A 27,035-nucleotide genomic window follows, 5' to 3' on the forward strand; every position below is an offset into this window, starting at 1 on the left:
TTGCTAATTTATTAAACAAGAAAAACTGAAATATCACATGGTCATAAGTATTCAGACCCTTTGCTCAGTATTGAGTAGAGGCATCCTTTTGAGCTAGTACAGCCATGAGTCTTCTTGGGAATGATGCAACAAGTTTTTCACACCTGGATTTGGGGATCCTCTGCCATTCTTCCTTGCAGATCCTCTCCAGTTCCCTCAGGTTGGATGGTGAATGTTGGTGGACAGCCATTTTCAAGTCTCTCCAGAGATGCTCAATTGGGTTTAGGTCAGAGCTCTGGCTGAGCCAGTCAAGAATGGTCACAGAGTTGTTCTAAAGCCACTGCTTTGTTATTTTAGCTGTGTGCTTGTCTTGTTGGAAGGTGAACCTTCGGCCCAGTCTGAGGTCCAGAGCACTCTGGAAGAGGTTTTCCTCCAGGATATCTCTGTACTTGGCCGCATTCATCTTTCCTTCAATTGCAACCAGTCATCCTGTCCCTGCAGCTGAAAAACACCCCCATAGCATGATGCTGCCACCACCATGTTTCACTGTTGGGATTTTATTTGGCAGGTGATGAGCAGTGCCTGGTTTTCTCCACACATACCGCTTAGAATTAACACCAAAAAGTTCAATCTTCGTCTCATCAGACCATAGAATCTTCTTTCTCATAGTCTGGGAGTCCTTTATGTGTTTTTTTTGTAAACTGTATGTGGGCTTTCATATGTCTTGCACTAAGGAGAGGCTTCCGTCGGCACACTCAGCCATAAAGCCCCGACTGGTGGAGGGCTGCAGCGATAGTTGACTTTGTGGAACTTTCTCCCATCTCCCTACTGCATCTCTGGAGCTCAGCCACAGTGATCTTGGGGTTCTTCTTTACCTCTCTCACTAAGGCTCTTCTCCCACGATTGCTTAGTTTGGCTGAACGGCCAGGTCGAGGAAGAGTTGTGGTCGTCCCAAACATCTTCCATTTAAGGATTATGGAGCCCACTGTGCTCTTAGGAACCTTGAGTGCTGCAGAAATTCTTTTGTAACCTTGGCCAGATCTGTGCCTTGCCACAATTCTCTCTGAGCTCCTTGGGCAGTTCCTTAGACCTCATGATTCTCATGTGCTCTGACATGCACTGTGAGCTGTGTGGTCTTATATAGACAGGTGTGTGCCTTTCCTAATCAAGTCCAATCAGTTTAATTAAACACAGCTGGACTCCAATGAAGGAGTAGAACCATCTCAAGAAGGATCAGAACGAAATGGACAGCATGTGAGTTAAATATGAGTGTCACAGCAAAGGGTCTGAATACTTATGACCATGTGATATTTCAGTTTTTCTTGTTTAATAAATTAGCAAAAATATCTACATTTCTGTTTTTTTCTGTGAAGATGGGGTGCAGAGTGTACATTAATGAGCAAAAAAAAGAACTTTTTTGATCTTACCAATTGGCTGCAATGAAACAAAGAGTGAAAAATTTAAAGGGGTCTGAATACTTTCCGTACCCACTGTACAGATAACGAGGTCAAACAGGTGCCATTAATACAGGTTACAAGTGGAAGACAGAAGAGCTTCTTAAAGAAGACGTTACAGGTCTGTGAGAGACAGAAATCTTGCTTGTTGTGGGTGACCAAATACTTATTTTCCACCAAAATCCTACAATGTGATTTTCTGGATTTTTTTTCTCATTTTGTCTCTCATAGTTGAAGTGTACCTATGATGAAAATTACAGACCTCTCTCATCTTTCTAAGTAGGAGAACTTGCACAATCAGTGGCTGACTAAATACTTTTTGACCCCACTGTATAGTGCTACGAATGGCCAATCGCAGAGGGTCTGCCCTCTAAATGGTAGTCTGTGATTGGGTGGTTGGTGGTTCGCCCGCCCGCTCTGTTCTGTAAACACCTCTACCTGAGTCAATTAATCATAGTCAGCTCTCATGCTTAGGAACGCTGTGAAAATGCCAAAAAGTAAACTTTTGAAGGCAGCGAGGAACGGACTTAAATATAAAAAGTAGACACAACATTTAGTGAGTAAAACAGTCATTTGATATAGGATTCTTGCTTAAATTGGTCAAAAACTCTGTTATATGGGTTCTGGTTTCATTCTGTGTGTTGCAGTAGCATGTCCCCCTGTTCCTAATATGATGTCCGGCTTTTGGGTGTAATGTCCTCCTTTTTGTGACTATGAATGTGGCCACCCTAACCTGGAGGAGAAGGAACGCTCCTTTTAGCATACAGATGTTCACATTTTCAAATCCATGAATAAAAACAGACAGAAATTATATGTAAATACTTTGTGATCTGTTAAAATGTGTAAATATGTGCTGCTCTGTCTGTCTATCCATCCATCTATCCATCCATTCATCCATGTGTGTGTGTCTTTATGTTAGATCTTTAATAATGCAGTCAGCAGAAGTGGGACACATCGCCCCCATGGATATAAAAGATGAAGGATCTGAAGATGAAGATTTCTGCTGTAAGTACAAATGGAACAATTTAGCACTTTTCCACCAGACAGTGTGGTACAGAACAGGATGGTCAGTACTGGGGTCAGTAATTAGTGGATAGTGGATCAGAATCTGTCCTGTATGGTTCTGTCCTGTGGAGAAGTGCTGCTTCACTCCAGTCTGGACTCAAGTTTTTAATGGAACTAAGATTTATTATATCATTAAAACAACAACAACAACAACAACACGCCTCCCTACACTAGTCCCAGTTGTTGAGCTTTCTTCACATGTTGATGTCATTTCAGGTGAAGTATCATTAATCCCTCTGGAACTCATCACCTCTGATAGACACCTCTCCTCAGTGTACCAATCACTTGGAGGTGTCCTGCCTCAGAAGAAGGAGGAACCTGAAGATGAAGATGATCTCAGTAAGAATGTTTCAAATCTTGAGCAATGAAACATGTTTTATTTATTAATGGTTCATCTGTCAGAATGTTTCTATCATCGGTAATGATAATAATAATAATGATATTTATAATATTAATAATATAATCCAGTAAATAACTGAGACGTGTAAAAGAGTGAATATGTTCTGTTGCTATATTGAAAGTAAAAGTGCTGAGGTTATTTCCTCTTTATCTCACTCTATACTCACTCAGTACCGTGTCTTTGCTCCTCTTCACTTTTAGCTTTGAAAATCATTTGATCTGCTCTGTGTTTATTGTGATGTTTGTAATTGATTGTGTTACAAGAGCAGCTTGTGTTTCTCTTCTTCAGGATTGAACAAGGATTTCTGCTGCTCCTTGAGTCCACGTTCCTGTACAACCCAAAATCATCTCCACAAACACATCAAGACCCCCCACAGTGTCAAATATGAGACCCTGGTGAAGATTAAGACTGAACATGAGGATCTGACGCCCACCAGAAGCTCCAGTGATCAGCAGACGTCCTCTGGTGCTGTCAGCATTAACAGCTCTCTCACCAGAGAACAGAACAGAAGGAACGTCTGCTCACAGTGTGGGAAGAGCTTTAGTTCTCCCAGTGCTCTTAAAAGACACCAGCGCATTCACACTGGAGAGAAACCGTATCAGTGCTCACAGTGTGGGAAGAGCTTTAGTTCTCCCAGTGTTCTTAAAATGCACCAGCGCATTCACACTGGAGAGAAACCGTATCAGTGCTCACAGTGTGGGAAGAGTTTTAATCAACAGAATGTTCTCAAAATACACCAGCGCATTCACACTGGAGAGAAACTGTATCAGTGCTCACAGTGTGGAAAGAGCTTTAGTTCTCCTGGTGCTATTAAAATACACCAGCGCATTCACACTGGAGAGAAACCGTATCAGTGCTCACAGTGTGGGAAGAGCTTTAGTTCTCCTGGTGCTATTAAACTACACCAGCGCATTCACACTGGAGAGAAACCGTATCAGTGCTCACATTGTGGAAAGAGCTTTAGTTCTCCTGGTGCTCTTAAACTACACCAGCGCATTCACACTGGAGAAAAACCGTATCAGTGCTCACAGTGTGGAAAGAGCTTTAGTTCTCCTGGTGCTATTAAAATACACCAGCGCATTCACACTGGAGAGAAACCGTATCAGTGCTCACAGTGTGGGAAGAGCTTTAGTTCTCCCAGTACTCTTAAACTACACAAACGCATTCACACTGGAGAGAAACCGTATCAGTGCTCACAGTGTGGAAAGAGCTTTAGTTCTTTGAGTGCTCTTAAAATACACCAGCGCATTCACACTGGAGAGAAACCATATCAGTGCTCACAGTGTGGGAAAAGTTTTAATCATCAGAGTTATCTCAAACTACACCAGCGCATTCACACTGGAGAGAAACCGTATCAGTGCTCACAGTGTGGGAAGCGTTTTAATGCACAGGGTGATCTAAAAAAACACCAGCGCATTCACACTGGAGAGACACCATATCAGTGCTCACAGTGTGGGAGGAGTTTTAACCATCAAAGTGCTCTCAGACTACACCAGCACATTCACACTGGAGATAAACCATATCAGTGCTCACTGTGTGGAAAGAGCTTTAATCGTCAGAGTGCTCTCAAAAAACACCAGCGCATTCACACTGGAGAGAAACCGTATCAGTGCTCACAGTGTGAAAAGAGTTTTAATAATCAGAGTGCTCTCAAAATGCACCAGTGCATTCAAACTGGAGAGAAACCGTATCACTGCTCACAGTGTGAAAAGAGTTTTAATCATCAGAGTGCTCTCAAAAAACACCAGCGCATTCACACTGGAGAGAGACCGTATCACTGCTCACAGTGTGGGAAAAGTTTTATGGATCACAGTACTCTCAAAAGACACCAGCGCATTCACACTGGAGAGAAACCGTATCAGTGCTCACTGTGTGGGAAGAGCTTTAATCGACAGAGTCATCTCAATAGACACCAGCGCATTCACACTGGAAAGAATAAGTAATATTTTATTAAATCTTCCTGGTTTTCACATAGCTGATAACTATACCAACATCTTCACCCTGATGCTTTTACCTGGTTTAGCACCTGTGTGCCTGAGAACTTTTCTCTTCCCTGTCTGCTTTGTTCTAATTCTTTTGTGGTGTTTTCTACCTGAAGTTCTGCACATGCTACAGTCTCTTATTAAAGACTCTGTTCTTCCTCTTGTGATTCCTGCTGTTATGGTTCTTTTTGAAGTGGTTTATAAAGACGTCAATCAAACAGTTTTGTTTATACTGTAAATTAAAACCTTTTATGAATCATGCTACATGTTCTTTACACGTTACATTGCTTTGTATTTTCTCTTTCTTCTGCAGACTCTTGCAAAATTACATTTTATTACTCATTATTACGTCTTATTCTTATTTATGTTCTTATTATTATTACTTATTGCCAATGATGCACCAACAGTGGGCAGATCAGGTATTTTCCTCACTTATTTGCAGTGTGTGTATAGTTATGAAGTAATAATACTTTGTTACAGTACATAAGTAGTTATTTGGGGTGTCTGTACTGTACTGGAGTTATAAAAAATATCATTAACTTTCACTTTTACTTTACTACATTTCTTAGAGAAATTGTGTACTTTTACTCTGATACATTTACCATATGTAAATGCGTTACTCTTTACTACAAAATAAAACGACAAGATTTTTGGTGTGAATAAATCAACTGTGGGAGCAGTTGTAAGAAAATGGAAGACATACAAGACCATTGATAATCTCCCTTGGGGTCAAGATCTCATCCCGTGGGGTCAAAATGATCATGAGAACGGTGAGCAAAAATCCCAGAACTACACGGAGGGACCTGATGAATGACCTGCAGAGAGCTGGGACCAAAGTAACAAAGGCTACCATCAGTAACACACTACGCCGAGAGGGACTCAAATCCTGCAGTGCCAGGCGTGTCCCCCTGCTTAAGCCAGTACATGTCCAGGCCCATCTGAAGTTTGCCAGAGAGCATATGGATGATCCAGAAGAAGATTGGAAGAATATCATGTGGTCAGATGAAACCAAAATGGAACTTTTTGGTATAAACTCAACTCGTCATGTTTGGAGGCTGAGTTGCATCCCAAGAACACCATACCTACTGTGAAGCATGGTGGTGGAAACATCATGCTTTGGGGCTGTTTTTCTGCAAAGGGGACAGGACGACTGATCTGTGTTAAGGGAAGAATGAACGGGACCATGTATCATGAGATTTTAAGCCAAAACCTCCTTCCATCAGTGAGAGCATTGAAGATGGAACGTGGCTGGGTCTTCCAGCATGACAATTATCCCAAACACACCGCTCAGGCAACAAAGGAGTGGCTCCGTAAAAAGCATTTTAAGGTCCTGGAGTGACCTAGCCAGTCTCCAGACCTCAACCCCATAAAAAATTTGTGAAGGGAGTTGAAAGTCCGTGTTGCCCCAAAACATCACTGCTCTAGAGGAGATCTGCATGGAGGAATGGGCCAAAATACCAGCTACAGTGTGTGCAAACCTGGTGAAGACTTAAAGGAAACGTTTGACCTCTGTCATTGCCAACAAAGGTTATGTTACAAAGTATTGAGTTGAACTTTTGTTATTGACCAAATACTTATTTTCCACCATAATTTACAAATAAATTCTTTAAAAATCCTACAATGTGATTTCCTGGATTTTTTTTTCTCATTTTGTCTCTCATAGTTGAAGTGTACCTATGATGAAAATTACTGACCTCTCTCATATCAACTGGTTTATGTTTAGAGTTGAGATCAGCTGCACTACTGCCGTTTTAGTGCATGGTTGTGATAAAATAAATGATAATAGATTTGGGTAACCTGACAATAGCTGGTTAGCTTGCTGGTTTTAGACAACTTCTGAGGAAAAACGAGTGGGAACACAGTGAGAGAAGCTGCTCTGGGACAAGTGCTACTTGTATTTTATTTAGTCAGTGTCCAGTCTTTTTTAAAGTTATCTGCTTTCTTTACAGTGGAGAACTCAAAAATGGATTAAACAATGAATAAGCAGACATAAATCCCTTGTAAAAGTTTGTTTGTTAGGATTTTAACGTCATGTTTTACACTTTTGGTTACATCCATGACAGGAAACGGTAGTTTATCTTCACACAAGGTTCATCAGTACACAAGGTTATATCAAACACAGTCATGGACAATTTAGTGTCTCTAATTTACCTCACTTGCATGTTTTTGGACTGTGGGAGGAAACCGGAGCTCCCGGAGGAAACCCACGCAGACGCAGGGAAGAACATGCAAACTCCACATAGAAAGGACCCAGACCACCCCACCTGGGGATTGAGCTTAGGACCTTCTTGCTGTGAGGTGACAGTTCTACCCACTTAGCCACCATGCCGCCCTCCCTTGTAAAAGAAAAGCATATTTAAGTATATTCTTTTGAAGTATACTTATGTACTAAATGTATTATTCTGGAAAAACCTTTGAGAACTTTAGTGTATTTAAATTGTAATGAAGCTATATTTAAATATTTGGCGGAGCAGTCACTTAAGCATTTCACTGCCAGTTGTACTGTGTATGACTATGTATGTGACAAATAAACCTTGATTTGATTTGAAATAGAACTTAAAAGCATTAAGTTGTACTTTTGAGTGCTTTTTTTTTCTTACATCTTACTTGAGCTTAAGTAGATTTAAGTATGTAATTTAGTATGTTTAGAAGTACATGTATCTCTTTTAACACGCTAAAGTATAACTTCAAGTGTATTCATTTAAGACACATTTTATAAAAATGTACAAAAGTATATTTTATGTGTATTTTCACAAGTATATTAAATGAAAATTGTACTTTTAGTACTCTTTACCTCAAAAGAATATACTTTAATTGCTCTTAAGTATACTTCCTTTTCACAGGGGCTATTTTTGTATTAACAGTATTAATGATTGACTGTGGAAAAATATTAGATTCATGATAGAAAACAATTAATAAAAATGTTGGAACATTATCATAAAGGCACAAAAGTAAAACACATTAAACCAAAGGGATAAAGAAGCTGACATAACAATGTCTGTTTGTTTATTAGGATTTTTTACAAAATGTTGTGATGTGGTTATTTTTATTTTATTTTATGTATTTTTTTGCACACATGCATTTTTGCTCACACTTGTCCTGTTGTTTCATACTACATTGTCAACACTGAAATCTTTTATTAAAGCTCTATATTCAAATCCTAAATTTGTCAGTCTCCCTTTTCATGTTGTGATCTCATCAACCTGACAGAGCATTGCTGTTTGTTGATATTGTTATGATACATGCTTATGTTGTACTGTATGTCAGGGTCTTAAAATATCAAGGCTGCGTAGTTGAGCAAGGGATAACTCTTTTCTCGCTGAACAGATTTAACATTAGACCTAAGTTACATGGAGAAATCCTGGTTTGTGAACACATATATCAGAAAATACTGAGAATTAAAAAAATAGTGTCAGATTCACTAATGCCACTAGAGTCCTTTTACCTAATAATAAAGTCTTTTTACAGAAATGATAATAAAACATTAGAGCCATAATAAATCATGCTACTTTTTGAAGGTAAGCAGTACTTTTAGTCAAGTGGAGGTAAAGAGTATTTTTACTTTTACTATGCTTTTACTGGAGTAATATTTTACCTTAACTTTAACTCAACTGCATGGTTTGTGTACCTTGTCCACCACTTACATTAGACAAAATGAACTTGTACATACATTCATCTATTACATGTAGGAATCAATTATTAATCACTCATGAAATAAGAGATGAATGAAGCTATTTCATGTACCTGCACTACAATGTTAAAGGTACGGTAGTGTGTTTATGTATCTGTTCATTCAGTGCAGGTAAACCTTATGAATCCAGCCACGTGGCTCAGTGTTTAACCAAAATGATTATTATTATTAATCCTCAGGAAAGTGAAGTGAGATTATAGTTTATGTAAAAAACAAAACAAAACACTCTGTGATCTCTGTACTGTATCTTGTCTCTACTACTTAATGATATCACATTATGTAATGTATGCTAATATAATGTACTGTGTTAACAAGAACCACCTATTAACAAGTCATTATAAACATCAATCTTCCACTTCATATACCAAACTGACATTAAAGCAGATGCAGTAAATGTAGAGGCGGTTATAAATACCCAGAAATTGTACAAATGTTTATTATTTACTGTTTAATATTTCATTCACTGCTGCCTGATTGGTTGAAAAGCTGCTGTACAGTTGCTCAGCTGGATTGTGATTGGTTGTGGGGTCATGTGGGCGGGGCGGTAGAGCTGCTGTCTGTCAGGAAGCGCTTCCTCTCAGTTCAAACAACAAGAAGAGGAAGTGAACGCGCTCGTACTGAAGTGAGTCTGTAAGTATTTTTATTATTCATTTATTACACTTTATTTATATTTTAACTACATTCTAATTCATAATAAAATACCGCTGAGGATTTGAGGAATTTGGCTAACACTAACTGTCAGCACATAATTTACACATGATTCATCTGAGCCGATACAGCGAACCGAATCAAGTAATCGGAACCGATTCATTATTTACATTAAGTTTTGTAGAAAAGCATAAAGTTCTTATAGTTTTATAGAAACACTGATCTGTTTTAGCATTGTTAACTGTTGTGTTTCCAGTGTCTGTACAGTTTCTGTTTCTATGTTTGTCACATTTTCAGATCCATGAATAAAAACAGACAGCAATTATATGTAAATACTTTGTGAGCTGTTGAAATGTGTAAATATGTGCTGCTCTGTCTGTCTATCCATCCATCTATCCATCCATTCATCCATGTGTGTGTGTCTTTATGTTAGATCTTTAATAATGCAGTCAGCAGAAGTGGGACACATCGCCCCCATGGATCTAGAAGATGAAGGATCTGAAGATGAAGATTTCTGCTGTAAGTACATATGGAACAATTTAGCACTTTTCCACCAGACAGTGTGGTACAGAACAGGATGGTCAGTACTGGGGTCAGTAATTAGTGGATAGTGGATCAGAATCTGTCCTGTATGGTTCTGTCCTGTGGAGAAGTGCTGCTTCACTCCAGTCTGGACTCAAGTTTTTAATGGAACTAAGATTTATTATATCATTAAAACAACAACAACAACAACACGCCTCCCTACACTAGTCCCAGTTGTTGATCTTTCTTCACATGTTGATGTGATTTCAGGTGAAGTATCATTAATCCCTCTGGAACTCATCACCTCTGATAGACACCTCTCCTCAGTGTACCAATCACTTGGAGGTGTCCTGCCTCAGAAGAAGGAGGAACCTGAAGATGAAGATGATCTCAGTAAGAATGTTTCAAATCTTGAGCAATGAAACCTGTTTTATTTATTAATGGTTCATCTGTCAGAATGTTTCTATCATCAGTAATGATAATAATAATAATGATATTTATAATATTAATAATATAATCCAGTAAATAACTGAGGCGTGTAAAAGAGTGATGTTCTGTTGCTATATTGAAAGTAAAAGTGCTGAGGTTATTTACTCTTTATCTCACTCTATACTCACTCAGTACCGTGTCTTTGCTCCTCTTCACTTTTAGCTTTGAAAATCATTTGATCTGCTCTGTGTTTATTGTGATGTTTGTAATTGATGGTGTTACAAGAGCAGCTTGTATTTTTCTTCTTCAGGATTGAACAAGGATTTCTGCTGCTCCTCGAGTCCACGTTCCTGTACAACCCAAAATCATCTCCACAAACACATCAAGACCCCCCACAGTGTCAAATATGAGACCCTGGTGAAGATTAAGACTGAACATGAGGATCTGATGCCCACCAGAAGCTCCAGTGATCAGCAGACGTCCTCTGGTGCTGTCAGCATTAACAGCTCTCTCACCAGAGAACAGAACAGAAGGAACGTCTGCTCACAGTGTGGGAAGAGCTTTAGTTATCCCAGTGCTCTTAAAATGCACCAGCGCATTCACACTGGAGAGAAACCGTATCAGTGCTCACAGTGTGGGAAGAGCTTTAGTTCTCCCAGTGCTCTTAAAATGCACCAGCGCATTTACACAGGAGAGAAACCGTATCAGTGCTCGCAGTGTGGGAAGAGCTTTAATCGTCAGAGTGCTCTTAAAAAACACCAGCGCATTCACACTGGAGAGAAACCGTATCAGTGCTCACAGTGTGGGAAGAGCTTCAGTTCTCCCAGTGCTCTTAAAATACACCAGCGCATTCACACTGGAGAGAAACCGTATCAGTGCTCACAGTGTGGGAAGAGTTTTAATCAACAAAGTGCTCTCAAACTTCACCAGCGCATTCACACTGGAGAGAAACCGCATCAATGCTCACAGTGTGGGAAGAGCTTCAGTTCTCCCAGTGCTCTTAAAATACACCAGCGCATTCACACTGGAGAGAAACCGTATCAGTGCTCACAGTGTGGGAAGAGCTTTAGTTCTCTGAATGCTCTCAAAAAACACCAACGCATTCACACTGGAGAGAAACCGTATCAGTGTTCACAGTGTGGGAAGAGCTTTAATCGTCAGAGTGCTCTTAAAATACACCAGCGCATTCACACTGGAGAGAAACCGTATCAGTGCTCACAGTGTGGGAAGAGCTTTAATCGTCAGAGTGCTCTTAAAATACACCAGCGCATTCACACTGGAGAGAAACCGTATCAGTGCTCACAGTGTGGGAAGAGCTTTAATCGTCAGAGTGCTCTTAAAATACACCAGCGCATTCACACTGGAGAGAAACCTTATCAGTGCTCACAGTGTGGGAAGAGTTTTAATCGACAGAGTGCTCTTAAAAAACACCAGCGCATTCACACTGGAGAGAAACCATATCAGTGCTCACAGTGTGGGAAGAGTTTTAGTCAACAGAGTCATCTCAACATCCACCAGCGCATTCACACTGGAGAGAAACCATTTCAGTGCTCAGAGTGTGGGAAGAGTTTTAGTCAACAGAGTGATCTTAAAATTCACCAGCGCATTCACACTGGAGAGAAACCGTATCAGTGCTCACAGTGTGGGAAGAGTTTTAGACAACAGAGTAATCTTATAATACACCAGCGCATTCACACTGGAGTAAAACCACATCAGTGTTCACAGTGTGGGAAGAGTTTTATTAAACAGAGTGATCTTAAAATTCACCAGCGCATTCACACTGGAGAGAAACCGTATCAGTGCTCACAGTGTGTGAAGAGCTTTAATCATCAGGGTGATCTCAACAAACACCAGCGCATTCACACTGGAGAGAAACTGTTTCAGTGCTCACAGTGTGGGAAGAGTTTTAATTATCAGAGTGATTTCAAAATACACCAGCGCATTCACACTGGAGAGAAACTGTATCAGTGCTCAGAGTGTGAAAAGAGCTTTAATTATCAGAGTGATCTCAAAATACACCAGCGCATTCACACTGGAGAGAAACCGTATCAGTGCTCACAATGTGGAAAGAGTTTTAATCGACAGAGTCATCTCAAAAGACACCAGCGCATTCACACTGGAAATAATCAGTAATATTTTATTAAATCTAACTGGTTTTCACATAGCTGATAACTATACCAACATCTCCACCCTGATGGAACCCTGATGCTTTTACCTGGTTTAGCACCTGTGTGGTGGAAGCGCCGGTGGCTGAGAACTTTTCTCTTCCCTGTCTGCTTTGTTCTAAATCTTTTGTGGTGTTTTCTACCTAAAGTTCTGCACATGCTACAGTCTCTTATTAAAGACTCTGTTCTCATTATTACGTCTTATTTTTATTTATGTTCTTATTATTATTACTTATTGCCCCTGATGCACCAACAGTGGGCAGATCAGGAATTCTCCTCACTTATTTGCAGTGGTGTAAAGTAATGAAGTAATAATACTTCGTTACAGTACCTAAGTCGTTTTTTGGGGTACTCCTCTACATTTCCTGGTGAAATGGTGTACTTTTACTCTGATACATTTACCATATGTAAATTCGTTACTCGTTATTATAAAATAAAATGACAAGATTTATTTTAGCTAAATGATGTGAGATGTGTGACAGACTGCACTCAGGTTTGGTGAATCTGTGCTTGTAAATTAGATCGGTGGTTAAACACATTAATGCGCTGGTGTAAACAAACACGATCAGAGTGAAGCGCGTCGTTCACTCAGAGATACGAACATACCGACATTTCAGAATCTCCTCGTCCAACACTGATGTAAGTTAAGAATGAATTACACAGTAACGCTCAGCATCATTGTTTTTTAATCATTATTATTAGCATTAACATTGTTTAGATATCTAGCTACCGATTACATTCAAACCACAAATAAAATGTTTCACTAAATTAGTTTGTAATTAATTCAGTGCAGACATGAAGACGTGTCCCATAATCAGGGGGCGGCTCGTTCCTTAGGGCGATCGGGCGACGCACCACCAAAGGGCGAAAGGGAAGAAATTTTTCTATCACGTTCAACCAGTGTTAAACTACCTGTGACTGTTCTGGAGTCTGTCCTGCCTCGGAATATCGTCGTCCAATCAGCGTCGAGTTGTGTTCCGTACAGTACCGCCCCTCTTGGGGCAACTTTAGTCTAACTGAAAATTGCCCCGGATCGCTCTGATAGACTCTCATGTTAAAGCATTGAACTGATAGAGGACACGCTTTGTTCCGTATTTTTATTAATGGGAGAGAAATGCTGCAGATTAGACTGAGACGGGGCGATATGTATGAAACAGAAGGAAACTGCTGCTCTGTTGGAATTAAAAGGGTTCGCTTATTGTAATTAGTGTTCACTTTTAGTCTTAGTAACGCTGTGTGTAGGGTGAAAGTAAAGTAACACAAGCAGGTCCGGCACTTCTCTCACTGCCCCCTAAGCAACGCAGTCCAGAACCGGGGCTGCATGTCAGTGTGAAGATGGATTATGTAAAAATGTTGTTTGCACTATTGAGAAAAAATGTTATATGATGTTCTTTATGTTGTTTTGCCTAAAATATGATTCTGATTTTTTACTATAAAGAATGAAAATAATAAATGTTAAACAGCCTAAATAAAACTGTGTATGACCCATTATATTTTTCATAGGTGCAACCCTAACCGCCTACACCCCGCTCCCGCTCAGGTAAACACCCGCCATCACACCCTTTACCCTATACCTTCTGCCAACCCACCAGCCCAGGGTGTTTCTTATTTCCAGTTCTGACAGTTGGCAACCCTACACTCTAAAAAATAAAACATTGGGTCAACAAAAAAAATTAAGGCAACGTTTTGCATTAGTCTTTTTGAGTTATGCCAATTGCTCCTAGAATTACGTTGACCCAACACAATATTTTAAATTACACAAACTTAATAACTGTCAACATGAACAGATATTTTTAAGTTGATGTTATTTAAAAATGCTTTTTACTAAATTATGAAAAGCTAATCTACCAAACCTATAATATTGTGTTGGATTAACGTAATTCTACGAGCAGTTGGCATAACTCAAAAAGACTAATGCAAAATGTTTATTTAATATTCATTTAACTTAAAAGTTGTTAATATTAAATAAAACATTGGGTCAACAAAGAAAAAAATTAAGGCAACATTTTGCATTAGTCTTTTTGAGTTATGCCAACTGCTCGTAGAATTACGTTGATCCAACATCCTGTAGTCTAATATCTCTAAACATTAATTTGAATGTTTGTTTGCATTGCACTGAATCTGCTGAATGTGAAACAATTTAAAAAAATGATACAAGAACATGGAAACATGAATTATTACCAAAAATCATTTATTACAGAACACATCTACTTTTAACAAATCCCATTAGTGGACAACAATAAAAACTATGAAAAAACAAATTCCACATATCAGTCTGTAAAATCAGTATTTGAAAAATGATATGCATTAAACAAATGAGTAATGTTTATTGTTTAGTTTATTTTTACCTAGAACGCAAACACGTAATAATTAGCTAGCCAACCTTAGCATAGTTGTTGGCTACTTTTGCTACACAAACATCGTAAAAAAGACTAGACAAAAAATAAGTTTTTAATAGCTCACCAGGGAAATTTTATGTCAATGGAAATATTTTAATCCATGAAAAAGTCAAGTTTTACTCAGTATGTAACACCAAATGGTGTGTTGGTCTATGCCACTCTGAAGAAAAGCTAGCTAGCTAGCTAATTTGCATAGCACTCAAACTCTCTCTTTCCCGCTCTCTCGCTCTTGTAGTTTGTGCCTGCCGACCTTCAACTGCAAAGCGGGCAAATTATTCAAATCACAAAAGTGAAATCTGTAGATATATAAGTCAAAAAATGTTTGTAACGGTTAGAACGCTCACCTTGCTTGTGAAAAACTCACTCCACAATGAAGAAAGGGCGTCTTGAGAACACAGACCGTTTCTGTCCGTGTGGGCGGGGCGAATTCAAACTACTGTTACGACGAATCTTTTTGTCGAGAGGCTCTGAAGAAGCAGTCGGAGAATACAGAAAGTACTCTTCAAAAACACTTTATTAAGTGAAAGAAATGATCTGTGAATATATGTCAGAGCTAAGCCGATCGGCGCTCCTTTCTCCTGCAATTCTAATGATCACCAGCAAAAGAGAGCTGCGTGCGTCTGAGCGCGCGGTTTTTTAAACTAAGCTAGGCTCCTCCTCCTTCACTGCTGGTGGAGCCAATGAAATGTGTTAAAAAGCCCAGGCTCCGCCCCCCCCCCTCGGAGGGACCCTACCAAGGGAACATGGTAGGCGCCATTTTGAACAAAGGGCCACGTGGGAAAATGTCGTAAAACTTCCCATATTGAATTTACGTTTTTTATGTTCCGAAAATCCTAACACTACTTTAAAATTAAGTCGTATAATGTATGTATTTTAAGTTGCTAGAAGCTAAATTTTGTTCTTTATTGTTCAACCAAATATCTTAAGTTCAGGTGATTCATTATAGTGTGTTGAAACAACACTTATAATTTGTGCGTTATCAGAACTCAATAAAATAACAACTGCAAGTAAAAAATGCCACTTTATTTTAAGAGCGTTTTTACTTTACTTTACTTTTTAATATATTCTTACCTTTTAATATATTCTTAATACATATATACAATCTGAGCAACTGTAACATCTGAAATTTCCCCTCGGGGATCAACAAAGTATTCTGATTCTGATTCTGATGCATGGCCCCGTTCATTCTTCCCTTAACACGGATCAGTCGTCCTGTCCCCTTTTTCTTACAATTGCTCCCACACTTGATTTATTCACACCAACCTGCTTGCCTATTGTAGATTCACTCTTCCCAGCCTGGTGCAGGTCTACAGTTTTCTTCCTGGTGTCCTTCGACAGCTCTTTGGTCTTGGCCATGGTTGACTGTTTGAGGCTGTGGACAGGTGTCTTTTATACAGATAACGAGGTCAAACAGGTGCCATTAATACAGTTAACGAGTGGAGGACAGAAGAGCTTCTTAAAGAAGAAGTTACAGGTCTGTGAGAGTCAGAAATCTTGCTTGTTTGTTATTGACCAAATACTTATTTTCCACCATAATTTACAAATAAATTCTTTAAAAATCCTACAATGTGATTTCCTGGATTTTTTTTTTCTCATTTTGTCTCTCATAGTTGAAGTGTACCTACAGTGTATCACAAAAGTGAGTACACCCCTCACATTTCTGCAAATATTTTATTATATCTTTTCATGGGACAACACTATAGAAATAAAACTTGGATATAACTTAGAGTAGTCAGTGTACAACTTGTATAGCAGTGTAGATTTACTGTCTTCTGAAAATAACTCAACACACAGCCATTAATGTCTAAATAGCTGGCAACATAAGTGAGTACACCCCACAGTGAACATGTCCAAATTGTGCCCAAAGTGTCAATATTTTGTGTGACCACCATTATTATCCAGCACTGCCTTAACCCTCCTGGGCATGGAATTCACCAGAGCTGCACAGGTTGCTACTGGAATCCTCTTCCACTCCTCCATGATGACATCACGGAGCTGGTGGATGTTAGACACCTTGAACTCCTCCACCTTCCACTTGAGGATGCGCCACAGGTGCTCAATTGGGTTTAGTCCATCATCTTTACCTTCAGCTTCCTCAGCAAGGCAGTTGTCATCTTGGAGGTTGTGTTTGGGGTCGTTATCCTGTTGGAAAACTGCCATGAGGCCCAGTTTTCGAAGGGAGGGGATCATGCTCTGTTTCAGAATGTCACAGTACATGTTGGAATTCATGTTTCCCTCAATGAACTGCAGCTCCCCAGTGCCAGCAACACTCATGCAGCCCAAGACCATGATGCTACCACCACCATGCTTGACTGTAGGCAAGATACAGTTGTCTTGGTACTTCTCACCAGGGCGCCGCCACACATGCTGGACACCATCTGAGCCAAACAAGTTTATCTTGGTCTCGTCAGACCACAGGGCATTCCAGTAATCCATGTTCTTGGACTGCTTGTCTGCAGCAAACTGTTTGCGGGCTTTCTTGTGCGTCAGCTTCCTTCTGGGATGACGACCATGCAGACCGAGTTGATGCAGTGTGCGGCGTCTGGTCTGAGCACTGACAGGCTGACCTCCCACGTCTTCAACCTCTGCAGCAATGCTGGCAGCACTCATGTGTCTATTTTTTAAAGCCAACCTCTGGATATGACGCCGAACACGTGGACTCAACTTCTTTGGTCGACCCTGGCGAAGTCTGTTCCGAGTGGAACCTGTCCTGGAAAACCGCTGTATGACCTTGGCCACCATGCTGTAGCTCAGTTTCAGGGTGTTAGCAATCTTCTTATAGCCCAGGCCATCTTTGTGGAGAGCAACAATTCTATTTCTCACATCCTCAGAGAGTTCTTTGCCATGAGGTGCCATGTTGAATATCCAGTGGCCAGTATGAGATAATTGTACCCAAAACACCAAATTTAACAGCCCTGCTCCCCATTTACACCTGGGACCTTGACACATGATACCAGGGAGGGACAACGACACATTTGGGCACAATTTGGACATGTTCACTGTGGGGTGTACTCACTTATGTTGCCAGCTATTTAGACATTAATGGCTGTGTGTTGAGTTATTTTCAGAAGACAGTAAATCTACACTGCTATACAAGTTGTACACTGACTACTCTAAGTTATATCCAAGTTTCATGTCTATAGTGTTGTCCCGTGAAAAGATATAATGAAATATTTGCAGAAATGTGAGGGGTGTACTCACTTTTGTGATACACTGTATGATGAAAATTACAGACCTCTCTCATCTTTCTAAGTAGGAGAACTTGCACAATCAGTGGCTGACTAAATACTTTTTGGCCCCACTGTATGAGCAAGGCCCTTAACCCTCAATTGCTTAGACTGTATAGTGCAGGGATCGGCAACCTTTAACACCCAAAGAGCCATTTGGACCCGGTTTCCACGGAAAAGAAAACACTGGGAGCCACAAATACTTTTTGACATCTAAAATGAAGATAACACTGTATATATTCTTTTTTTTTTTTACCTTTACGCTTTGTAGCTATAGTGTGTTGCTTATGAAATCCATGAAGTGCTACAGAGAAAATAAAATTGTATTCATGTAATTAACACATTTTGAAGGTCTCTTTCAAGTGAATTAAAAAGCTGAACTTTAATTATCCATGTAGCAAACAATAAATGCCGTGAGTAGGGCTGCAACTATCGATTATTTTTGAAATCGAGTATTCTATCGATTATTCCAGTCATTAATCGAGTAATCGGATAAGAAATACTTTTGCTTTAACAAAGAGCAAAAACAAATACATATTAGATTAAATAAGACATGTTTCTTAAACCAAACTGTGCATTTTTATTCCTTGCATACAGGACAGTTTAAAAAATTTTAAATGCAAAAACAAATCAAATAAATCAATTTACTTTTAAAATGTAAACAGGCAACCTGAAACATCAGGTCATCAAGTCATAAATAATAATAAACAAAAATACATGAACATAAGCCTGTAATTTGTGCAACTTTCAAAACTAAAAGTTTCAGCTACAGCTCACGCAGAACATAAAGCTTTAATATTTTGTTGGGAGGTTTTGTGGTGTTTGTAGGGGGATAAAAATCTGTCAGGATTGTGTCTCTAGATGAGGTAGATCTGGTGTGTGTGTGTGTGTGTGTGTGTGTGTATGTATGTGTGTGTTTGCCTAAATCTTCATAAAAGCCTGTGGTGGTTGCTGATTTTTGTTCTTTTATCCAGGAAAGAAGGACGAATACTAATTAGTTAAGAATGACGATTTATTAAGAATTCAAACACAAATTGGTAAAAGTAATTACTGAGCTCAGGACACACAAACACACAGACAGCTGCATGCAGAAGTGTGTCTATCTATGGCATGTGTAGCCTTTTTATTAAGAAAAAGAGGAAGTGAGTGTTGTCTTCTTCTTGACCACTCAAAGTCATATCTTGATGCCGTTAGCTTCACAGTTCATAAAGAGGAACAGGGAAACATCTGTGCTGTGGTTACTCCATCTTGGTGTTCCTCAACTGTCAACTGCTGTCTGGAACACAACACTTGCATGCAAAACCATTTCAAAACCCTCTACACCTATACATTCAGTTTCTCTAAACTCAGAGGACCGGATCTAACACAGCAGAAATGCAAGGCTAGTGATTTCCTGTTCAACTGTCTCTCACACTCTCTACATAGTCAGAACAGGAAACACCTGGATGTACTTCCTTATTTTTCAGCTCATTTCTCAGAAGATTAGGTTGCTTAAAGTTCAGTTCCTTTTTAACACACACATTTTAAATGGTAACTCAGCATTTACAGGGCCTTTAACAAAACAGATATAACATTTATATTCCAGTATAATTAATACAGAACTTTAATACTCAATAATAACCAACATGGTTGAAACAAAGTAAAGTCAGTAAACATGAGTAAAGTAAACACGACGCTCTGATGGTGTGGATGTTATACTGAGTTTTAGTTTAATCAGCTTAAAATGATCTTAAACTTTCTGTGGTTTTCTCTGTCCAGTCTCCTCCTGTTCGCTATTTTCTCTCTATATTTTGCAGTCCGCGCTATCAAATCTCGGCTGCGTCCTAAACCGATACGTTCAGTTCGCAGGAGCAGCGAACGTGTCCAATCACGTAGTGTTCATTAAACTGTCCGCAAAAAGAACCCGGATTAAGTCCTGTTAAGTTCTGTTTATGTTTAAGATATTTGGGACGCAGCCCTCAGATTTTTCACGTCACCTGCACACAGCGTTAAACACGCTGCGCAAAAGTGAAAGTCGTCCGTGTAAAACACCGTGAGCTGTATATGGTTGTGCGGATTAAACAATTCCTCGATGCAAAAAATTTGAATCGATGATTTTTAGTAATCGATTTACTCGAGGAATCGTTTCAGCCCTAGCCGTGAGCCGTCATCCTTATATCGCCTTTGGGCTTTCGGAGCGTGTGGTGGAGCCTTGACCTGATTTTAAAAAATAAATTGGAAAAAAAACCACTATGCCACCAGGGTTGGGCGGTATGACGGTATTACCGTATACCGCGGTATTTAAAAATGGTGACGGTATTTTAAAAATGTGAAGAGCCAAATTTCTGCTTCAGGTTTACCCTGAAAACTGAGACTTTAGGACATTCGCGCATCCACAGTAAGGGAGGGATGGGAGTGGTAGGCGGTTGGAGCTCACTGATGTTGTGGGGTGCACGCTGTGTGATAACACAGAGAGACAAGTGAAAAGTCACAACGGCTAGCATTAGCTGTGAGGTAACAAGCAGAAACTGAGAAACGGCTCGTATTTTAATTTTCCGAAATCAAAATTTTTTATCAGTTCAACCGGAAATTAACAGAAGTGCGTGCATGCGTGGACAAGTACGTATTTACTTAATATATACTGTATATTCAGTGTAAATTGAGCACAAGTGTTGAGCATAAGGAGCAAACAGTAAAAATAACGTTACGCTCGATCCCCTGTTCTGACTTTTGTGTCTGCCGTAGTTTTTCCTGCTTGTGTAAGAACTATTTTTTTCTAAATAAAAGCAATATTTTAAGAAAACAGAATGTTGTTTTCTAACGTCTCACCAGTAGTGTGTTGTGAATTACAAATATATTGTCTGGCCCTTTAAGAATGTTAAGTGCACTATAGGGCGCAGGGAGCAAGTGTGTAGGGAGGATTTTGGAATTGACCTTTTCCTACTGTTCTCGTGTTGTTTTGCACCGAGCTGGTGTGACATTAAAACTAGCATTCTCATTAAACCACTTGAATGTTTGTACTTGAATGAATTAAATAATAGCTATAACTATAAACTAACCAGTTAACTTTTGAAACATACTGAACTGTTTAGCCTGCTATTATTCTGTTTTGTGTGGGCAGTGAGATATAACAATGGCTAAATGTTAATATGTTTAAAAGTGCAATTGATACAGATGCATTTACATTTATGCGTATTTATTTTAGATCAGATAGAATAAGCAATGTTTTGACGTTAATTGCTTAATTTTTTGTAATAAAACATTAAAATATTGTGAGTACCCCCTAAAGTGCCCCCCCCCCCTCCCCGCAGTAATACCGTATACCGCTGTATTTTCTGAAGACGGTATGACGGTATGAAAATCTGCAATACCGCCCAACCCTAATGCCACTAAACAATGAAAAATAAATATTTGCAAAATATCTGCATAAATATTTATTTTACCTGGTTAATGGGACTTCTGCTCCTAAACCTCTGCACACAGTGTCTGCAAATCGGGGCTGCACGAAGTCACTTTCATCTTTACGCAGGACTGTAAGCTGCCGTCTGTGAGGCTTGGGCCGTGTTTGTTTTTAACATAGTTCATGAACGGTTATTTTGAGTGACGAAAAATAATAAAATAAAATTTTATTTTAATATTAAAGATCACAATAATCCTCCAATTTAGAACTACAATTTAAAAAAAGAACTAACACGAATAAAATACACTTCAATTAAATACTTATAATTTATTTTCCCAAGCCACGCGGAGCCGCAGTACAAGGATGAATGAGCCGCATGCGGCCCCGGAGCCGCGGGTTGCCGACCCTTGGTATAGTGTAACTGTAATGTAAGTCGCTTTGGATAAAAGCATCTGCTAAATGCAATCATTTATAATCACATTTTATTTGACCTGTTGCACTGTGTAAATATGTGATGTTCTATCCATCCATCCATGTCTGTCTGTCTGTCTGTCTATTAGATTTTTAAACATGCAATCAGCAGAAGAGGAACACATTAACCCTGTGGATGTAGAAAATGAAGGATTCCTGAAGATAGTAATAAAAAATGAAGACGATGAAGATGAAAGTAAGTACATATGGAGCAATATGACAGTGTGGTACAGTACAGTATGTTAAGTAGTGTGGTCACTAATCAGTGCTTATAATAGTAGAATGTAGATAATGTACCGTACAGTCTTGTGGAGAAATGCTGCTTCACTCCAGTCTGGACTCAAGTTTTTAATGTATGTAATGATTGCCCTACATTTACATGTTGATGGAATTCCAGGTGAAGTATCATTCATCCCTGAGGGACACCTCACCTCAGTGTACCAACAGCACGGAGGATTCCAGCCTCTGAAAGAGGAACCTGATGATGAAGATGAATTTATATCGTGAGCAATAAAACATGTTTTATTTATTAATAGTTCATCTATCAGAATGTTTTCAAGATTCAAGATTTTTCTTATTGACAGTTCACTACGTGTCTGGGACTACAATTTCATCACAGGACCTACAGCAGGCTCTTGCTACTGTCGATGTGAAAGTGCATGACTCAACTATCAGAAAGAGACTACACAAGTTTAATTTTCATGGGAGGTGTGCAAGGAGGAAACCTTTGCTCTCTAAGAAAAACATTAAGGCCAGACTGAAGTTTGCCAGAGAGAACGCAGACAAAGACCATGACTTCTGGAATAATGTTCTTTGGACAGATGAGTCTAAAATTGAATTATTTGGACACCAGAACAGAAGACATGTTTGGCGTTAACCAAGAAAAGAACCTCATACCAACTGTGAAGCATGGAGGTGGAAGTGTCATGGTTTGGGGATGCTTTGCTGCAGCAGGACCTGGCCAGCTCACCATCATAGAATCCACCATGAATTCTACTAAAGCTGAAGCAGAACTGGACCCTGAAACATGACAATGACCCAAAACATACCAGTAAATCCACCAAGGACTGGCTGAAAACTAAGAAGTGGAGAGTGCTGGAATGGCCAAGTCAAGTCCGGATCTTAATCCCATTGAGATGCTGTGGAGTGACTTAAAACGGGCTGTACATGCAAGAAACCCCTCAAACATCTCACAGCTGAAATAATTCTGCGTTGAGGACTTTCTTCAGATCGATGTCAGAGATTGGTAGATGGCTACAAGAAGCGTCTCACTGAAGTTATTTCAGCCAAAGGGGGCAACACTAGTTATCACTAGAGGGTAGGGTGTCCTAACTTTTTCCTCCATTATAATATGCATTTGAGTAAAACAATGTTAATTTTTGTTGTTTAATTGCAATTAAATCACTTTCTTTTCCAGAAATAAACAAAAGCAAGATTGGACATTGATATGTGAACATTTCTTAATAAAGAGCTACCTATTTAATGGGGTGTCCTAATTTTTTCACATGACTGTATCTGTTCATTCAGTGCAGGTAAACCTTATGAATCAGGCCACATGGGTGTTTAATCTAAATGATTATTATTATTATTATGAATCCTCAGTAAAGAAAAGGGAGATTATAGTTTATGTAAAAAACAAAACAAAAAACTCTTTAATTTTCTGTACTGTATATTGTCTCTACTACTTAATGATATCACATTATGTAATACGCTAATATAATGTACCGTGTGTTAACAAGAACCACCTATTAACAAGTCATTATAAACATCAATCTTCCACTTCATACCAAACTGACATTAAAGCAGATGCAGTAAATGTAGAGGCGGTTATAAATACCCAGAAATTGTACAAATGTTTATTATTTACTGTTTAATATTTCATTCACTGCTGCCTGATTGGTTGAGGTGCTGCTGTACAGTTGCACAGCTGGATTGTGATTGGTTGTGGGGTCATGTGGGCGGGGCGGTAGAGCTGCTGTCTGTCAGGAAGCGCTTCCTCAGTACAAACAACAAGAAGAAGAAGAAGTGAACGCGCTCGTACTGAAGTGAGTCTGTAAGTATTTTTATTATTCATTTATTACACTTTATTTTTAACTACATTCTAATTCATTATAAAACGAAGGTTTATAATTAAATACCGCTGAGGAACTTGGCTAACACTAACTGTCAGCACATGAAACACACATGATTCATCTGAGCCGATACAGCGAACCGAATCAAGTGATCGGAACCGATTCATTATTTACATTAAGTTTTGTAGAAAAGCATAAAGTTCTTATAGTTTTATAGAAACACTGATCTGTTTTAGCATTGTTAACTGTTGTGTTTCCAGTGTCTGTACAGTTTCTGTTTCTGTGTTTGTCACATTTTCAGATCCATGAATAAAAACAGACAGCAATTACATTTACAGCATTTAGCAGACGCTTTTATCCATTTTCTTTTATCCAAAGTGACTTTCACAATGAGCGGAACACGATAAGCAATTGAGGGTTAAGGGTCTTGCTCAAGGGCCCAACAGTGGCAGCTTGGTGGTGGCGGGGCTTGAACCGGCAACCTTCTGTTTACTAGTCCAGTACCTTAACCACTGAGCTATCACTGGCCACAATTATATGTGTAAATATGTGCTGCTCTGTCTGTCTATCCATCCATCTATCCATCCATTCATCCATGTGTGTGTGTCTTTATGTTAGATCTTTAATAATGCAGTCAGCAGAAGTGGGACACATCGCCCCCATGGATATAAAAGATGAAGGATCTGAAGATGAAGATTTCTGCTGTAAGTACATATGGAACAATGTAGCACTTTTCCACAGTAACTAGTCTAAATGACTTTCGACCAGTAGCACTCACCCCCATAATAATGAAGTGTTTTGAAAGACTAGTCAAGAACCATATAACATCTGTCCTACCTCCATCACTTGATCCTTTTCAGTTTGCCTACCACCCTTGCCGGTCTACTGATGACGCAATTTCAACTGCTCCTCATCTAAGCCTGGAGCACCTGGAGAAAAGGAACTCACATGTACGGATGCTGTTTGTCGACTTCAGTTCGGCTTTTAACACAATAATCCCAGCAAACTGGCCAGCAAACTGGGAACACTGGGACTAAACACCACACTGTGCAACTGAATTCTGGATTTTCTCACAGACAGGCCTCAGTTTGTGCATGTAGGCAACAACACATCAACCACGGTCTCACTGTCTACAGGATCTCCACAAGGATGTGTGCTGAGCCCTCTACTGTTTACTCTGATGACCCATGACTGTCGTGCTAAGTCCAACACAAATCACATAATAAAGTATGCAGATGACACAACAGTTGTGGGATTCTGGACAACAACGAGACTGTATACAGAGAGGAGGTGAGACTCTTTGTGGAATGGTGCGGCAATAACAACCTTGTCCTGAATGTTGATAAAACCAAAGAGATGGTGATTGACTTCAGGAAAAAACAGCCCATTCACACCCCGACCTACATCAATGGCACGCCGGTTGAAATTGTCCAGAACACGAAGTTCTTAGGGGTTCACGTTATGGACAACCTGACCTGGTCCTTGCACACCTCCTCTCTGGTCAAAAAAGCTCACCAGCGATTGCATTTCTTACACCGATTGAGGAGGGCCCATCTCAGTCCACCCATCCTCACCACTTTCTACAGAGGCATAGTAGAGAGTGTTTTAACCAGCAACATCTCTCTCTGGTATGAGAGTTGTAACATCTCAGAAAAAAAGGCCCTCAGGAGAGTGGTTAGGACAGCAGAAAAGACCATAGGGGCCAGACTTCCACCTATTGAGGATCTGGCTCAAAAGCACCTCTTGTTAAAAGCCAGGAGCATCATTAGTGACTCCACTCACCCCTGTCACAGACTGTTCACCCTTCTGCCCTCGGGTAAAAGGTACAGTAGTCTACGCTGCAACACGGACCGGTTCAGAAGTAGTTTCTACCCAACTGCCATCAGACTTCTGAACAGAATAAATTAACCAAAATCTGAAAAATATTTTCATCTATGGGTATAACATGTGCAATATCCTTAAATCTTAACAAGCAGGAACAAAATGTGCAATAACAAAATGTGCAATAATTATCATTATGTATAACCACTGTGAATTTTTCTGCATGTGCAATACTTTAACTACAATGTACAATTTTTGTAATGTCAGTATTATTATTATTACTATTATTTAACTTTACTATTCTATTACTATTCTATATATATATATTTCTTATTTTTTAACGTGAACCAATGCACGTAATCTCGTTTTTTCTGTACACTTCGGTGTGCAGTAAAATGACAAGAAAGTAAATCTTGAATCTTGAATCTTGCTTTTTCCACCAGACAGTGTGGTACAGAACAGGATGGTCAGTACTGGGGTCAGTAATTAGTGGATAGTGGATCAGAATCTGTCCTGTATGGTTCTGTCCTGTGGAGAAGTGCTGCTTCACTCCAGTCTGGACTCAAGTTTTTAATGGAACTAAGATTTATTATATCATTAAAACAACAACAACACGCCTCCCTACACTAGTCCCAGTTGTTGAGCTTTCTTCACATGTTGATGTCATTTCAGGTGAAGTATCATTAATCCCTCTGGAACTCATCACCTCTGATAGACACCTCTCCTCAGTGTACCAATCACTTGGAGGTGTCCTGCCTCAGAAGAAGGAGGAACCTGAAGATGAAGATGATCTCAGTAAGAATGTTTCAAATCTTGAGCAATGAAACCTGTTTTATTTATTAATGGTTCATCTGTCAGAATGTTTCTATCATCAGTAATGATAATAATAATAATGATATTTATAATATTAATAATATAATCCAGTAAATAACTGAGGCGTGTAAAAGAGTGAATATGTTCTGTTGCTATATTGAAAGTAAAAGTGCTGAGGTTATTTACTCTTTATCTCACTCTATACTCACTCAGTACCGTGTCTTTGGTCCTCTTCACTTTTAGCTTTGAAAATCATTTGATCTGCTCTGTGTTTATTGTGATGTTTGTAATTGATTGTGTTACAAGAGCAGCTTGTGTTTTTCTTCTTCAGGATTGAACAAGGATTTCTGCTGCTCCTCGAGTCCACGTTCCTGTACAACCCAAAATCATCTCCACAAACACATCAAGACCCCCCACAGTGTCAAATATGAGACCCTGGTGAAGATTAAGACTGAACATGAGGATCTGACGCCCACCAGAAGCTCCAGTGATCAGCAGACGTCCTCTGGTGCTGTCAG

General features: G+C 39.4%; 2 pseudogenes; one reads left to right on the top strand and one right to left on the bottom strand.

Annotated features, from left to right (window-relative positions):
- LOC134334891 (uncharacterized) overlaps window positions 1-27,035 on the bottom strand; it is a 759,100-nt pseudogene that overhangs the window by 449,576 nt on the left and 282,489 nt on the right.
- The window catches only part of LOC134300421 (uncharacterized), a 331,197-nt pseudogene that overhangs the window by 207,576 nt on the left and 96,586 nt on the right, over window positions 1-27,035 (top strand).

Source organism: Trichomycterus rosablanca, chromosome 2 (assembly GCF_030014385.1).
Source record: "Trichomycterus rosablanca isolate fTriRos1 chromosome 2, fTriRos1.hap1, whole genome shotgun sequence".
Lineage (NCBI taxonomy): Eukaryota > Metazoa > Chordata > Actinopteri > Siluriformes > Trichomycteridae > Trichomycterus > Trichomycterus rosablanca.